Source organism: Paralichthys olivaceus, chromosome 5 (assembly GCF_024713975.1).
Source record: "Paralichthys olivaceus isolate ysfri-2021 chromosome 5, ASM2471397v2, whole genome shotgun sequence".
Lineage (NCBI taxonomy): Eukaryota > Metazoa > Chordata > Actinopteri > Pleuronectiformes > Paralichthyidae > Paralichthys > Paralichthys olivaceus.
In genome coordinates this window covers 25,344,803-25,356,979 of record NC_091097.1, presented here as the reverse complement: position 1 = coordinate 25,356,979, position 12,177 = coordinate 25,344,803, and positions in this window count along the sequence as shown.

Here is a 12,177-nt window from a genome sequence, read left to right as displayed (position 1 = left end):
AATTATGATGATGGTCAAGGTGCTTAAGTTTTGATTTTGATTGAAGTTGTTGAATCAAGTATGTTTATTTAATTGTTTTATTGTGCTGATGAAATCAAGTATGTTCATGTTACCCTCTCAGTTGCTTGAGTTTCATCTAATATCAGACAGGGCAAAAATCGGTCTTTTTCCTCCCCATCATTGAGGTTTGGCCTTTGCACCTGTCTAGAGTAGAGTAGTTAGTGCAGGGTCTTTTTCACTTTTAGTTGTATAAGTGAACATTTTTGGCCTCTGTCAGCAGGTGCATGTGATCTGTGACCTCTGTCGTGAGCTTCTTTAATGCCTTGGTGTTTCAGGGGATCATCATAAAATGAAGGTTTGCTTCATAAATGCCCTTGTTGGCCAGAAGATGGTACTCATGGGACACTTGTAAGAAATGGTAAGGGTGGTACAAAAGAGGGGTTTTCATTTACCTCACTGATTGTATGAATTGATCTTAACTGAATGACAAGTTCAAAGAATAATGTTTGTTGATTTTGTGTTTCGTATATTCTCTTGATTTGTTGTTTAATTGAGAAGGATTTCGTAATGCATGATGTTGGATCTGTTCTGAAGGGGCTGAAGGCAGTCTGAAAATTAAAAAAAAAAAGTAGGGTAATGGTAATCAGGATTGATCTTATGATCAATAAGAGGGGATTGTTATGGAATAGACATGTCTCTTGTCCTCTCTGGGGCAGAGTGCAACAGGCTGTTGTGTTTGGGAAGTGCGAGAGCTTGACAAAGGTCAAAGGCTTCACTCCCTAGACATCACAGATACAGTATGAGACTGAGTAACAGTGGAAGTTCTACATTGAGTTACTCCCCAGGCGAGACCCCCTCCGAGCCCCCCCCCCCAAAAAGTTAGCTAGTTTTTTATTATAACTATATACGTGAGGCAATTCTGCACAAAACAGTAGAAGTTATCAGACCTTAAATAAATAGACACTATATACAGAAAGTGGCTAATATATACAATTGGATATATAAAAAAAGTAACAAGAGCAGAGAACAACAATAATGTAAAATATTAAGATGAACAATATACAAATAAAATATAGAATAAATATTTCTAAATAGCACAAATCCTTCATCAAACAAATTTGAAAACATACTAAAGAAAATCTGATTATAAGACTGTTGCACTAAGAACAGGAAACACAAACTAAAACCTGACCTTTGCAATAAAACCAGTGTATTGCACTATATGTACCCCCCTTGTCCGTTTCTATTTGGGAGACCCAGAGGTGAACTGTCCCCCACCCGCCCCTCCCCTTCTCACACAGCTTCTGTGCACCGTGCGGCACCTTCTCAGCAAGCAGTGGCGCCTGCAGCAGCTGCAGTGGCGCCTGCAGCAGCTGCAGTGGCGCCTGCAGCAGCTGCAGGGGGTGTCAATTTGCCAATTTCCCACACACTGTGACATGATAGATAATAGAAAACCGCTTTGCTGCGCAGATGATTTTTTTTTTCTAAGTGCTCGTGCTGCCCCGTGACATGAAAAAATGCTGCCCTGGGCGGCTGCCCGGTTCGCCCGTGCCTAAAACCGCCACTGCTATGTAAGCAGCAATACTGTCTCCATAACTAGAAAATACATTTGACTGTTTAGGAACTAGCAGACCCATAGATTAAATGATCTGTTGGGGTTTAAAGTGTGACTGCTGGAAAGCAGACTTCAGAATATGAGAGAGCATCATGCACAGATGTTGTATGGATGAATTCTGATTTTCTCCTTGGCCAAGCTTCAATAAATATTTCAGCATAAGACGTCAAAGGTCTACTGAACGCTTTCTTCACTGATGAGTTGACCATTGATCAGCAGATTTTCCACACCAACCACATTATCTAAAGAGTTTAGTTTACTATTAAATTATTCAGGTGTGCTAAGTGTACTAGTAATGTGCTTTTCTTGCATTTTCACAAATAAAGGAAATGTTTCACATATCAGAATTTTTATTAATGAATGTAGCATAATCTAGTCCAGATTTGAGAGGTCTAGGTGTAGTGGTTTTTGATCTGGACTAATGTGGTCTAATGTGGTATAAATAAAAACAGTGACATCGTCCCTTTAGCATTTTCACAAATAAAATTAAGGTTTCACAAGTTCAATAGTGGGTGTCAGGCAAAGTGAATGTCTTACCTAAAATTTCTAAAATGTTTTTACATCAATAACATGCACCAAAAACGGACAATCAATGGACAAACAGTCGCTCATCAAGTTAATATTCCCTTCGCTTTCCCTGCCAAATCAAAAGTTCGTGACTCTTTATTGGTAGATTTTTGACAAGAAAACTTATAGGTTGTGTTTACACATGTCAAGTTTATTAAAATCTTATAATATATAATCTTGTATAAAGCACAAGAAAATAATAATCAAGATAAGACAAGTACTTTCACATTATGTGAGTGAGAAAAACTTCATGTTTTTATTTAGATGTCTTCCATTTCTCAAATTATTTGCAGCAGTTCTGTCACGATGTGAACTTGGAGATAGGACTCGGATGCAGAGTTAGGAGAATGCTGACAAAGATCCGATTTTTATTCAACCCAGAAAAATACAATAACTGGCTAACAGAGGGGGCCTCGAAAAGAGGGGATGATTACAAAACATACAAATGAAAAATCCTACCTTCCGTGAAGAGATAAGAAATAAACAACACTTAACAGAAAACTGCTCGGAAGAGGGAAAAGCTATGAAAAGGGTTTACAAAATAAATCTAGTCCTGAGAGGGAAATGCTATGAACATTAACTAAAAAAATAACACTCCTATAATGAGGGACAACAATGCTAACCCACAAAACAAAAATCTCCTCCGAAGAGGGACAAAATCTAAAGATAAACTAACTATACTAACTAAAAGAGAGCTATGAAAACTATAAGGCAAAAGCCAACAAAAAACAATTTTAGCGAGGCAAAAGGCTGGTGGCACTTGACGAACGTACAAGACACACTGGCACAGGACAAAGGGGAGAGGCAGACTATAAGCACACATGGAGGTAATGGGAAACAGGTGAGTATAATCAGGATCATGGAAGACAATCAGACCGAGGCACATGAGGAAGGGCAAGTGACCTGAAACGAGAGGAGAGTTAATTTCCAAAATAAAACAGGAAGTCACAATACAAACATGGAGACAGGACAAAAACTTAACTTGATTTTACTGTGGTGTGACAAGTTTGTCTCTTAACATGATGTACAGGTCAGCCGCAGCAAGTGGATCTGCAGGAGCATCCCACCCATTCTCCTCCATCAGGAGACAACACAGTTCGAAAACAGTTTCATCACAAGGAAACTCACCTTTGGGAGTGCACTCTTCCATACACACAGTGACCTCCTCCATGGAAACAGATTTGAGTCTATCCTCAGCACTGTGCAGCTCTGGGAATGAATACATCACATCAGGCCGACCCGATGCTTGATTGATCTTTGTCTGATTTTGTGTGAATTCCAGGTGGTGAAAACTTTGTCAAGTTCATCCTGCATAGAAAGAAGCACAGTACATACAGAAATGTGAAATAGGTTTTGCAACACTTAACTGTTGCCTGTCTATACTGAGGCCTAGGTTGCTGTGTTGTATTGTTTATGGAGGGGTAGAAAATGCCAAAATCAAAAATGAATAATTTAATGAATAATTACAAACAACAACAACTGCTACAATTCCAATACAACCTACAGCAACTTCATTTCAGAGGTTGAGGAAAGATTTTTACCTGAACAAGATTTATGAAACAGAACTGGATTAGACTTTTGTCCAAAAATTCTCCTGTGAAATGACCATCATCCTGGAAAGTTTGAAATAAGTTCATCCAGGACTGTGCACTCTGTTTGCGAAGGGTACCCCACCATCCTTCAATGCGCTGGTTTGCTGTGCTTCTTCCATTAAGGAAACTCTTCTCTCCTGCAAAACTGTCTGGATGGTCGTTATCTGCTTTTCTTCAACACAAACATTTTCTGTTCCCCCTGCCTGGTCCACCTATGCTTGACACCGTTTTGGTAAAGTAACTTGCTAATTTGGGATCACTGTTTGTGGTAAAGGCCTCCATCCATAACACATAGCGGCTGAAACCATCTTTGCAGCCATTGATGGCAATGCCATAGGGTTTTAGCTTGTCATAGCCGTCCATGTGCCAAAGTGCATTTGGCACCATGCTCTTCTCAATTCTACACCTTGTGGATCAACCAGTTTGATTGATGAGCGTCTTATGGTGTCTTGTAACACAACAAATCCTCGCTGAACTGCTCAAAGATGTAGCCAGCGATAACCTTGCATCTGTCCATTGGTCATAACCTCATGTTGGACAAAAGCCAGCACTTCTTCCATGTCAGACTGGTTCTTCCTCCTGAACAGCCCAAGTATTCTACAAACTCTCTTTAAAGTTCTGACACTTATCACTGTCTGGTTGTAATGCGCTAAAATTGCAAGTATTTCCTTGTTACTGAAAAGAAAGTCTGAAGTACAATTTGATTAGGTCCTCCAAATCAGGCACTGCAGGCATTGTTGTGAAAAGGAAATTGAAGGGATCTATCATTCTGCATCATCCATGAGTACAATGACATTGTGGTCGATCTGCACAGAGGAAGACATAAAATAAAAGACAATGATTTTTTTCAATGTGCAAATGTTCAAGTGATATTACATGCTCTCACTGTGAGACAGATTCCAGAGGTGTTGCCTGCAATCATCTAGTTTACTGTATTCTGGACCCTTTCCGTGCACGTAGGAAAAGCCTTTGCGTTGACTTAAGTGAAACTAGTGCTACTAAACATCTGTCAGACTTGAGAGAATGGGATGAATAGAGCTGGCTAAATCGTTTTAACTAACCCTTGTAAGCACTGTGCTGTTTATGGTTCAAACAATAAATCAACAGGCTAATTGATCCTAGGGAGTGCAATGCCTGCACATGAATTTACATAGTCATGTAATGTCTTCTGTTTTAGTCTTGTCTGTCTATTTCTCGCGTTTGCATTTGTGTAAACTGGGAATCCAAAATCAAATCAAATCAAATTTTATTTGTACAGCCCAAATTCACAAAACACATTTAGCCTCAGAGGGCTTTACAATCTGTACAGGTAGTGACACCCTCTGTCCTTAGACCCTCGATTCGAGTGAGGAAAAACTTGCCCACAAAAAAACCCTTTTAACAGGGAAAAGAAGATGGAAGAAATCTTGGAGAGCCACAGAGGAGGGATCCCTCTCCCAGGACGGACAGACGTGCAATGGATGTCACGTGTATAGAACAACGCAACAGAAACATATTGTACAATTACAATGAAAGACAATGATTACAGTAGCAGTGGTTAGCAGTGGTGGTAATATGTAATAATGCTACAATAATAAACAAGTTAATATTAATGTCATGGAATTATGACTAATAGTAATAACAAGAGTGGATGTCAGGCAGGGCCATGGCAGTAGTGGGAACCACGATCCAATACAGGGAGCAGCCATGATCCATAAGAACCTGCTGGACGAGAGAGCACAGAAACTCCAGGGAAGAAGTTTAGTTAGTAACATGCATTAATGAGACATGTTTAGAGATGGGGACGATAATAGAGAGAGAGGGGGGGGTGGAGGTGTCCCCTGGCAGTCTTATCCTATAGCATAACTAAGGGCTGACCTGAGCCAGCCCTAACTATAAGCTCTATCAAAGAGGAAAGTCTTAAGTCTACTCTTAAAAGTGTTGACCGTGTCTGCCTCCCGAACCCAAAATGGTAGTTTGTTCGACCATTTGTACAGGCTTCCTCATCTTGATACTGAAGGTTGAGTATGTAGTAGATTGCAAACACAGCAGCAAGTCCAACTGTGACTTGCCCTGTTGCACCTGAAACTTTAGGTCATAGCAACATGAGAATGCATCTCACCTTATGTAAACATTTGTTAACTCAAGATGAATGACCAATATGCTTTATTATATGTCTAACACAGGATCTAAATGAAATGTATACCATGAAGTATCAGGCGAGGACTTGCAGGAAGACTAAGAGTTGTCTCAATGTCAGCTGCAGTGGCAGACACCTGTAGGGAACAAATACATACATGCAACATTTTTTAAGATGAAAAATTATAAAAAGGTAAATAGTTAGTAAACAGAGAAAGAAAAAAGAAAACTTACACCTGCAAGAAGGATCAGCCCGGTTAGGTCCTCCCCAAAGTGTGCCATGAGCAGCTGAACAACACGAAGTGCCACCTCATTATCTTCACCTTTAGAGATGACATCCTTGACATCTTTGTTAGTAGGTTTTTCCCTGAAGTATTGTGTGATGGCTCTTCCACATTCCTCCATACTGAGTTCCAAGCTACGAAGCACATTGATGTCTGTGAGCAACTCAAAATGTGTGAAGATCTTTTCTGGCTGCTTTTTAGTGCAACCATATCAGTCTTAATGCTGAAATGTTAAACCTTAACTGAGTTGCAATGTTAAGATTATGAAAGAAAAACCACAGCTGATGCAAAACGGTTTAACAAAGCCTTGAGGATTCAAGTGTCTCTTTTACCGAACTAGCTTAATTCTGTTAACTCATTGTAAAACACATTTCATTAAAAGTCGACCCAAACTAAATAAAAATAAAAGAAAGAAAGAAAATAAGATATTAATTAACGTACTGTTCAGATGCAAGACCAGAATGTTGGTGATTAAGACAGATTGTGCGTCGTGTCTCTTCTGGAAAATTTCCAAAAAATACTGTAGTGTCCCGTAATTTTAAACAGTAGCATACCGTTTATGGCCTTTGTCCTGTTGCTCCAAGTTAAGAAGCCCACAATGCATTGCTAACTACAGTACCAAACTGTTAGACATGAAAACAGTATTTTAGTGTTGAAAATTGGCTGTAAATGTACAGCAATTGTTTACAGTGTACGAGTGTGACATGTGACACAATACCCCATCAGTGGACATGTTGTCTCACTACGTGGGGTAAGATGTCACCATGGACTCTGGATCAAACAAAACAAGAACCAGCACTGATTCAAATTCTTAATTAGATCCAGCTACAGACGAAAAGATTGATTCATCACTGAACTGAATCAATCCTAAAGGGAGCAGTTAATTCAGTCTCTTATAATAACAAAAATAATAATAACAACTAGAAAACCAACCTTAAAATAGAACATGTAATACATTCAAAGCTCACAACTGGAAAATCATTTAAGTACACTCGTCAAAACTCATCAAATTGCAGTTGTAGCACATTAATTGCCTCACCCGGGGCCCACTGTTTGCATTATCATGCACTGGACCTGTTTTACATTGTCTGTTAAAGCCAAAAGTTCCTCCTTCACTGGTGTGTCAGTAAGAATAGCAGCTGAGCAGTTCCAAGGGAATATGACGTTGGGTGGAGTATTGTTCCCTGTTACTCAAACCCCTTACACCCTGCCTGTTTAAACTCCTGTCTGGTCACCACTCTGTTTGATTTCTACACAGTCAAAACACTGGTTTCATCCATATTCCAGATGTTCCCTGGTCCCGGTGAATGTTGACGTAAACCCCTCTCCGGATTGCCAAAGAAAACCTTGTTAAAAGCTTGCTGCCACTGGCTTTCTGTATGAGCCAGTTTAGGAAGTGTGAAAACCAGTGTGAAAAGAATAGAACTTCTGTGCCTCAGCTAACTGCTGGCTTTATCACCTCAGTTAGTGACAAACCGAAATGCCATTGAGCCAGTGTACAGTAGTTAATGTTAAAATCCCTCGCTGTACTTCCTACTGATGTATTTGCTGACTCCACCTTCCTCATGTCAGGGGGTATGCCACTATTTTCAGTTTTTTTTCCATAGGTCCTGATCATCACTTTCTTCCGTCCCTTCCTCATAAACATAGTCACATCTGTCTATTTCAATGGTTTAACTTTCTCTACTCTTTTAATTCATCATGTTATTACTTAACTCAACTAACTTACTTATTACAAACTTCATTTTTAGAAAAAAGTCCGAAAAGGAGAAATACGAAGAAAAATTTCTAACTCGCTCCCACGGTCTCATTTCTGAACCCTTTCTCGCCAAAACATATCTGTACGTTCGTGGAAGTCTTGGGATTCTCACAATGTTTTCATTTCTTAGATAGGACCTATAGTTTTTGAGTTACAAGCATTTGTTTGAAGAGTGGCGCTAGAGCAGCGCCCTCTACCGTTTTCATTGACTTCAATGGAGATCACCAAAAAAGATTCCAGATGAGAAAACTAAATTTCTAAATCGCTCTTACGGTCTCATTTCTTAACTCTTATGAAATAAAAACATATGTGGACGTCGTCCAAAGTCTTGTGATTCTCACAATGTGTTCATTTCTCAGATACGACTTATAGATTTTGAGTTAGAAGCTTTTGTTTGAGGGTTGGTCTGAAACCAGTTTTTGTCTCCAAAGTGTGCGCGCAGCAGGTGTTCCTCATCTAATCAGTGAGTAACCATAGCAACCCCATAGACTGTCAGAGGTCAAGTCTCCTCTATAAATTTACTAGATTCAAAGTTTTTGCCACCATCCGCTTTGGCCCAGTGGTTAAGGCACTCGGATCATGTGACGTAAGTCTGGGTTCGAATCCGGGTGTGGCTGGTGGTTTTTGCTAAATTTTGGAGCATATGAATAAAAGTAAAAATAAGCCCCCCCCCCCATTGTAATAGAATGTTACCAGGAAACATCTAATGAGCCTTTATTTTGAAAATAAGCCCCCCCAATAGTAACTGGATATTACCAGGAAGTCTGTACAGAGTCTTTATTTTGAAAATAAGCCCCCCCAATAGTAACTGGATGTTACCAGGAAGTCTGTACAAAGCCTTTATTTTGAAAATAAGCCCCCCCGTAGTAATAGGATGTTACCAGGAAAGCTGTACAGTCTGGTTTTTCAAAATAAAACCCCCAGATGGTTACAGGATGTTCCCAGGGAGCCGGAAAAAGAGTGGATTTTCAAAATAAAACTCCCAAATAGTTACAGGATGTTACTAGGAAGAGTAAAAAAAGCTAGATTTTCAAAATAAAATCCCCAGATAGTTAAGGGATGTTCCTAAGAAGCCTAAAAAAGGCTGGACTTTCAAAATAAAATGCCCAAATAGTTACAGAATGTTCCCAGGGAGCCGGGAAAAGAGTGGATTTTCAAAATAAACCCCCCAAAGAGTTATAGAATGTTTCCAGGATGCCTGAAAGATGCTTGATTTTCAAAATAAAATCCCCAAATAGTTACAAAATATTCCCAGGAAGCCTAAAAGATGCTGGATTTTCAAAATAAAATGCCCAAATAGTTACAGAATGTTCCCAGGAAGCCTGAAAGATGCTTGATTTTCAAAATAAAACTCCCAGATAGTTACGGGATGGTCCCAGGAAGCCTGAAGGAGGTTGAATTTTTAAAATGAAATCCCATGGATTGTGATTAGACCTTGTAACATGGTTTCTCTCTGTCTCTGAAATTGGTAAAGTCTCTCAGTCACCACTGTGGATCATGTGATCAAAATACAGCTTTTATACATGTCTTTCTCTCTCACTGTCTCACTCTCCCAGGGTCTCTCTCCTTCCTCTCGAACTGTTACATTCTCTCTCTCTCTCTCTGAAATTTGTCCACTCTCAGGGTCTCTGTCCTTCCTCTTAAAGGAAATGTCTCTCTGTGCGAAGGAGCGTCGGCGACGAGCACAAGTCACCCATTCAAAATGTCTCGGCAGGAGAGATTTTCTATTTTTTCTTTATTCTTCTTACGTAAATTTCCGTCCCGCTACTCCTCCCACAGATTTCATCGCACATACTCGAGACCTATAAAAAAACATGCGTAAATACGTTGAATCCTGTGCTATGACTTTTCTAAGAATTTCGTCCAATAATTTGCTCAAACATCGCGAAAACGCGGCCAAAACCGACGAATGGGACTCAAGGTCTCTCGCCCTAAAGAGCGAGAGGGCAAAAATGGGGGCGATTTTCAGCCACTTTTTTGGTGTTTAAACACTTCTCCTAGCCACAAACGGAGTCCGACAGATATGATTTTTACATCTGGTGTCACTAGAGTTTGTTTCCTAGGCACACATGTCACTGTGACATCTCTCGATGCAGTATTTTAGGCCGAGTCAATTTACAGAGAAAAGTTTTCTGGTCTCATTTCTCCATTGACTCCTATGTTAATTTTTGGAAAAAAGTCAGAAAAGGATAGATAAAAAATAGATCTGTACATTCGGGGAAGTCTTGGGATTCTCGTGGTGTTTTCATTTCACAGATAGGACTTATAGTTTTTGAGTTACAAGCATTTGTTTGAAAACTGTCGCTAGAGCACAGCGCTCTGATCTCCCCATTGAATTTAATAGAGATCTCAAAAAAAGATTCCTGATGAGAAAACTAAATTTCTAAATCGCTCTCACAGTCTCATTTCTTAACTCTAAGCAAATAAAAACATATGTGGACGTCGGCCAAAGTCTTGGGATTCTCACAATGTGTTTATTTAACTATGGGCCAGCCATGTTTATTATTTTAGTCATGTTCAAATAGTTTAAATGTGAAACAGTTTAACTACAAGGGAGGTTTTCTGTTATATTAAGTGAGCATTTAATGTATTTAACGTACTTTATGTACAAGTATATAAAGATAATACTCTTTAAAGGAGAGAAGAAAGATAATGTGTGTAAGGGTAAAGTGCACACATGATTGATGTTAGAGAGATGACATGATTACAAGGGAAGATTTTTATCTCTGGTTTAATGCAAATTTTGATGTTTATTTCTGGAAAATATTAAAAGATAGACATTTAATGTGAATGTTAACTAAAAATGGTAACTCCCAGTGTTGTAATGCAGACAGAATAACAAATGATTCATGATTGCAGTGAAGAAGTTAAAATGAATTTGAGAATAAATATAATCGTGATGAATGGAGAAGGAGCAACAGTGTCCTGCCTCGCTGATGTTTATATTACTTATCTATACAGGGTTATCTATACATCTGTCAGCGGGGACCAAGCCGGGACCCGCTACATGTTTTAATACAATGCCTCAGGCTGAAATGTATAGGAACACACACGCCCAAACATGCACACTCTTTACCTCAAACATTTTTCCAGTGCTGTTCTCCAGTACAATAATGAGGTCAATGTCTCTCTTCTCTCCCAGAAAAGGAGGGTAGGCAACATTGATCAGCAGCCCTGCATCAACCAGGTGGAATCTTTCATTGGTGCCAAGGCAAGGTGGAACATCTGACCGGCAAAATCATTTGCAATCACTATTTATATATATATATTTATTAATTTATATACTTAGCATTTTGTCTTTATCATATTGGACCATTATAAGACAATGTCACTTTTCACTTACTGTATTTGTTTCTGTACTTTTTTATTCCTAACTATGTCACCAGCATCGACTGTATGTAAAGACTAACGACAGGACTGCTCTCCAAAAGTGAAGCCAAAGCATTTCAATTGCCACCTGGTGGCTGGTTGTAATATAGGTCAGAAACTCTGCTGCCTCCTCGTTAGAGGATAGGATATGGACCAAACTAAAAAGTCAAAGTACGTGTCAAATACGTTTTTTTCTCAATCATGATTTCTGTCATTTTAGGTAGTTGTTATGAAGCTACGCTAATATTTGTTGATGTGTTCATTTTTCTGCTACGTGTGGTTATAATTACCCATTGGATGCTATTCAAACAGGGTGAAACTTCATATTCATATATGACAGCTAAGACTGACTTGCGATTGGTTGAGGGAGTGTCTCAGCTGGACCCTACTACTGTGACCATCCCCCGATCACTACTGTGCAAACTCATCAATCAAATTTTACTTGTACAGCCCATATTCACAAATACATTTGTCTCATGGGGCTTAACAAGGTGCGACATCCTCTGTCCTTAACAATCAGCAAGAGTACGGAAAAACTACCAAAATAAAACAATGCAATAGAGGCAGCGTGAAACTGAACACATCAACAAAATTACAATAGTTAAAATTGAAAGTTTGTGACATAATAGAAAGGTTTGTCGTTTGAAGTATGTATACATAATACACTGTCTGATAGAAATGAACCGAGCAGCGATGATAATGGAAATGGAGTTATTGCCAGTAATGAAAAATAGGTGTGCAAGAGTATTGTATATCAAGCAGTCTTGTAATTATAGTCCATGATCAGCTGCCACCACGATCACGATCCAACACCACGATGGCAGGGTTCAAATACAGGACATTTTGGCTTCATTTCTGAATAGTGGGTGGAAG